The sequence below is a fragment of the Haemaphysalis longicornis genome, unplaced genomic scaffold, assembly GCF_048455015.1.
Source record: "Haemaphysalis longicornis isolate Haplotype H1 unplaced genomic scaffold, Haemaphysalis longicornis Haplotype H1 scaffold_2, whole genome shotgun sequence".
Taxonomy (NCBI): Eukaryota; Metazoa; Arthropoda; class Arachnida; order Ixodida; family Ixodidae; genus Haemaphysalis; species Haemaphysalis longicornis.
In genome coordinates, this window is record NW_027526295.1 from 213,764,215 (window position 1) to 213,770,214 (window position 6,000).

Here is a 6,000-nt window from a genome sequence, read left to right on the forward strand (position 1 = left end):
CCGGGAGGAACCGGTTTTTTGGAGAACGGAACCTTTTCCATTGAAATCATTTTTGCAGGATTGAAGGGATTCCACAAAAAGTCACCCCTGGAGTGAATTCGGTGGGTACCGCTTTTGGGAATTTCCTGCAAAACTACGCCCAGACGGGCCAAGTCCGGGTGCATTTAATGCTCAATCTTCTCTCTTGAATCATAAGATAACTACCTGCAGATCCCGCAGTTGACGACACTTTTCGGCCCCTAAACGTGGGCTCTGTACCAACCACGAATGACAATGGCAACCGCAATTATTCCACCAGCCGATCAGTGCTGATTTTCTGATGGGGGAAAATAATGCTGGACAATCGCAATGCGCAGAAATAGTAGTGGAGGGCAGCGTGCATTAAAAGGATCCACTTCGAGGAATCCTGTTATGACGTCGCTATTGGGCACCTCCAGTCATTGTTCTTCTAATGCACCAGTACGTATACATGTGTGCGTATACGTACACATACCCAGTAAGGCGCAGTCCTCTCCTCCTTGATGAGCTACACTAGAAGCTAAGCCCACAAAAACCACTCTCGTTCACCGCAGGTGCGCATCAACCGTGTGGACTTTTTAGTGTGCCCATGAAAGTATTTGCATCCTTTTCCCGTATTTTCACGTCAATTGAAGCAATTTTAAGCACGGATAATATCGCTTCGATGAAAGCAACGCTTCTTCTCAGCTCTTTCACGAATTTATGTATCGGAAGGGTTTCTCAGTCGCTTGCATATTGCTGGGATTCCGTACTGCAATACCTTGTGCAAACCATTCTCCACGGCTGAGCACACGCTCTTGAATTACGCAAGGCAAGCCATAACGAACGATGGCAAGCCATACCGTTCCGCAATCAGGCGGCGCAGCTCAAATCATCTTCTTTCACATTTTTTTCTCCTTCTTTAAGACACTCCCCTAAGCCCCACCCCCGCTGTGTTATTCACTTCCTTTTTTTTCTTCCCCAAGCGCAACTACTCCTTCCGTCGCCTTCACCTCCTTCCGTCCGGTCTCCGTCCGCTACACGATCCGCTTGAGCATCGAGCGACGGTGCCACCGGCAGCATCTCGGAAGAGCTAACCCGTCACCGACACGTGGAAAAGAAGAGCAACATCATCGTACTAAAAAAAAATGGGAAAAAATGGAGACGCGCTTTCCGAAAACCAATCCTCGCCGGCCGCCTGAAGGCGCGAGCAGTTTTTCGTACCCTCGCCGCCTCAAGTCCGCACGCGATCGGAACCGGAAAAACGGAATGAAAATGACGAAGAGAAAGACGAGGACGAGAATGAGGGAGAAGCTGGATGGTCACCCCCGAATCAAATCAGGCCTTAGGGTAGATAACAACCTGTTAAAAGCTTTATCGCAAATTTAGATTTTCATATTTCTGCAGGCGGTGTACTAGTAACGTCGCTGTCGGCACAGATTGAGCTATTAAGATGGACAAAAGCGAAAGGGTAGGAGAAGTACCACCGCCTGTGATGTCGGTGGTGATGCTGCGATCGGCGCGAAGTCGACGCTGCAATATGCGTGCGGGCTCTCTGCAGCCACGATGAATCGGGCGGCGGCGGCCGTCTTCGGTTCTTGCTTTCGCTCGGCTGTGCCGCTGATGGATCGTCGCAGGGGACGCCCGGCGGCGTGTGAAAAATGGCCTCCCCCCCCTTTTCTGTTTTATCCCCCTCCACGCATCGACGGAAAACTTGGCCGCGAGCTTCGACCGACGCTGCCTTCCACCCTGCTGCAACTACCGCGGCTCGCTGCTGCAGCTATCGGTCGCCGAAACGATGCGCGACGCCTTGAAGGCTGGGCGGCGCGCCCTTGCTGCCGGTCCTGTTCCATCATCCTCATTACTTCGTCGCGGAAGATGAGGCCATTGGTTCGCGCTGGTCGTTCGTTATGCAGGAGAACCAATTTATGATTAAAGGGACCATGCAACACCTTTATCAACTTCTTTCTTTTTCTGAAATGCTTTCAGAACGTACTCAACAAACAATACCGAGAACCATCATCATCATCATCACCATCAGCCTATCTACGCCCACTGCAGGGCAAAAGAATCTCCCATAGATCTCCAATTATGCCGGTCCTGTGCGAACTGCGACCAATTTATCCCCGCAAACTTCTTGATGTCATCTGCCCATCTAACCTGCTGCCGCCCCCTGCCACGCTTACCTTCTCTAGGGATCCACTCTGTTGCCCTTAATGACGAACGGTTATCTTGCCTTCGCATTACATGCCCTGCCCACGTCCATTTCTTCTTCTTAATTTCTATTAATATTCCCTCAACGCGTGTTTGTTCCCTGACCAACCCAGCTCCCTTCGTGTCCCTTAATGTTACACCTATCATCTTTCATTCTATTGCTTGCTGAGCCGTCCTCAATTTACGTTGAACCCTTTTAGTCATCCTCCAAGTTTCTGCCCCGCAGGCGAGTACCGGTAATATGCAGCTGTCATACACTTTCTTCTTCAGGGACAATGGTAGGCTGCCATTCATTATCTGAGAATGCCTACCAAATATACTTAGAATAAAGGTCACAAAACTACATCAGGCAGAAATTGTGGCTCGAGATGCATCAGATAACCTTGAACCGTTCTCAAAATCATTATCTCTCTCCCTCTCGGTCTTGGCGTTTTTTTAGCCGTGGAATGACGTCATTAGAGCGGTGTACCGGCTATTGGCCTGCTTTATTTGCGTTGCAGCAAAAAAAAAAAAAAAACGCATTCGGAAGCCCCTTTTAAAAAATCGAACAAAATCAAAACAGAAACAGAACGTGGATCTGCTGTTTCGAGCAAATTATGGAGTTCCACTCAGTGCTGGCGATAACTATTACGTTTCCACTGCTTACAAACGCGAAATAAAGAGTGAAAGCGCTTATCAGAAGTATTGCAGAGCCTTTTTAAGATATCTGAAGCCGGGGCCCCGATGATTCACTGTAGGATCGTGCACGCCTGTATATTGTCGCGAAGCGGAGGTCTGTTGATGTTTTCTGGTTGTTTTGAGTTCTGTGCCCACAGCCAGGGCTCTTGCTTCCAAGTGCTTTGTGTGAGAACGGTTCGGACGTGGATAGGCCCTGGTCCCCTTTTTCTGAGAAGCGGCTCCTAAGGTGCGGCTCCGGCGCGTGTGTTTGCCCGTCGGTCAACCAGGAGACATGGCTATTGAAGGGTGCCGGGCGGCAGCTGCACCAGGGGAGCCACTTGCTGCCGGTCGTCGGGGCCAGACGCCGGGAGCCCTTCTCCCGCCAACTATGTTTCGTTAAGTACTATTGATTGCCTGTTTTCTCCTATTTACCTGTATCAGTTGTAACGTTTTGCCTCTATGTTTTAAATCTAAGTATCAGTAATTAAATCAGTTGACCTTTGAACCTCTAAAACCTTCGAGTGCTTCTTCGTCGGACTCATCCTTCAAGAGTAGCGGTGCTGGACCAAATTACGCCGTTACAATATGTGTTAGGGGCGCAAGGACATCTTTGGCCACAGAGCGCATATACTATGTTTCGTGGCATTACTGCATCTTGAAGCTGGAATAGTGAAAAAGAAAGATGTCTATAATGGTATATAAAATAATCAAGGCGGGCAAGGCGCGACCAGGAACCACAAGGCATGATCCTTCCATCGCGAGGTGAGCGATGTTCCGGTGGCATATGCGGTAACCCTCCGCACTCATCACCAGAAGGCGGGGTGAAGTGGACTCGGGAGGCTTAGGTGACGCACGGTAGGAAATTAATGTGACAAAACCAGTGTCGCCAAAGTAGCGTAAAAGGCGTTTTGTTAAAAAAAAATGGACGCCATCCCGCCGTGCGAAAGTGGATGTCCAGAGAAGCTGTTGTAAACCCCTACACATGGTGATGGGGGAGAGTATGAAATGTTCCTCGTTGTTTCGGCGGGCGTGTCGCTTGAGCTCGGCTTCTCTGGCGGAAAATGCTAGGTTCTGACGCATGCCCTCGGCGTCTTGGCGAGAACTGCTGAGCCCTGCCTAGCATTTACTAAGGCGTTTTGCTGCTTAGCACAAGGACGTGGGTTCGATTCCCGGCCGCGGCGGCCGCTTTCTGGTGGAGGCGAAAAGCAAAAGCGCCCGTGTACACGAGATTTCGGCGCCCGTTAAAGATCCTCAGGTGGTCAAAATTAATCCAGAGCACCCCACTACGGCGCGCCTCATCGCCTGCGTTGCGTCGACGTGTTAAACCCTTCAATCAATCAATCTCACGCATCCGCCAGCCCTCGAATGACGCTAACCCCCCGCCCCTTTTGAGAGCAGCTGAAAACCTAATCTTTACCAGAACAAATTGGAGGGGGGCATCAGCTTTGGTGATATCGAGGGCTTCGCGTCGTCCTTTCCGCAAGGCGCCGGTGTTCGCTTTTGTTTTCGCCTCTGTGCGGGGGAGAATTTTCCGGAGCCTCGGAGCCGGCTGACACACATTGAGGAATTGGCCTGGATTCGGGAGTTCGGAGGGGCAACGAGCCCGATGCACAAAATTCCCAAAACTATAATCTTGAAACGTAAAACTTGTAGAATGGTGCGTGCCGACTGACAACTGAACGTGATGGCACGTGAGTAGAACAGGTGCAAACCAGCAACACGGAGCCCTGACCCTACGGAAGCTGTCTGTAGCGTGTGCCACAGTTTTTCTCCGAAAGGCCAACGCTGCGCATTGTTTACTGCGCACTGCAGTACATAATGCATGCGCAGAACACTTAATCATCCGCTCCTTCTATTGCGAGGTCTCGACTCAGTGAATCCCTTACGCAAGATGAACAAAAGCGATGAAAGAGACGCGTACACGGTGTAGCAGCAATATGCCGGTCGAAGTAATTCGCGCCTAGAACCTATCAAACGAAAGCGAAAAAAGCGATGCAAATGTGACACTGCAGAAAAGTTACGGTAAATAAATATCTCCAGACTTTTGCCTTCAAAGCCCGTTGTCAGACAAGCGCCCCGAGGAATTTTCTGATTAACAAGCCCTGAAGTTATTATAATTTTCAGAGTAATTGTACTCCGTGGAAATGGACAGCCCGCGGGCTGTTTGAGGGCGATTTGATGGCCGCAAACTCCCGCTCTAACTGCGCGATCGCGTCGGGGAAGCGCTCAGCGGGATTGTGAAAAGGCTTCGCTGTGCAACACTTAAGTAATGTGGAAAAGGCAGCTTACTAAGACCAAGCTTACACCTATCTTCCTAAAGTCGGCTTCACTTCGAAATACAAGTACATTGCTGGGAAAACATCGTGTCTGGGCAAATATACGCTAGTTTATATCACGCTAGCTTATATCACGACAAATCATGTCACGCTATCTGCTCGATATAATTTGTAAACCCAATGCACCGGAATGAGATTTGTTTTTAGGTTGTACCAGTGACATTTCTAATGAACCTTATTTGTACTGGAAACTGTACTATCCTTGTTTTCTACTAAACTTGTTTTGTACTAGTGCACTAGTTTTATACTTGTTTTGAAACTGTACTACGTTTGTTTTGTCATTCCTCTCGTCATGCTTAAATTGCTGCTCTCTGAGTAAGGTGGCTTATGCCCTTTTAGATGTTTTAACAGCTTTTTTCTCTGGTCTTCCCGCAACGTCGTTTGAAACAAATTCGATTCAATTCAATTCGAAATATCAAGCGTCGGAAGCAAACAGGTGGCCTAGTGGAGAGGGCGTGCTGAAGTGTGGTGAGAGCGCCTTGTCTCGTCCTAGGCGCGTGAAAAGAAAACTGTGGTAGATTCCTCTGCCATAGAAATCGGTGGAACACGAAGTGAAATGTGCAGCGAAATCTGCAGCTGAGCATGATTTGCGGGTCTGCGGCAGTCTTGTGGTCGTGCTTGGCGAGCGACGTCCTGCTGACGGGTCGCTTCGACAGAAGTGTACTGGGGTCATTTCCGTGACCGGATATGACGTCAGTGAAATCTTGGTGTGTCCCGGCATAAAACACTTTCGTGTTAAAATATAAAACCCGAAAACGAACAACCCTAAGTGTAGCATACTCTTTAGTACTAAAGG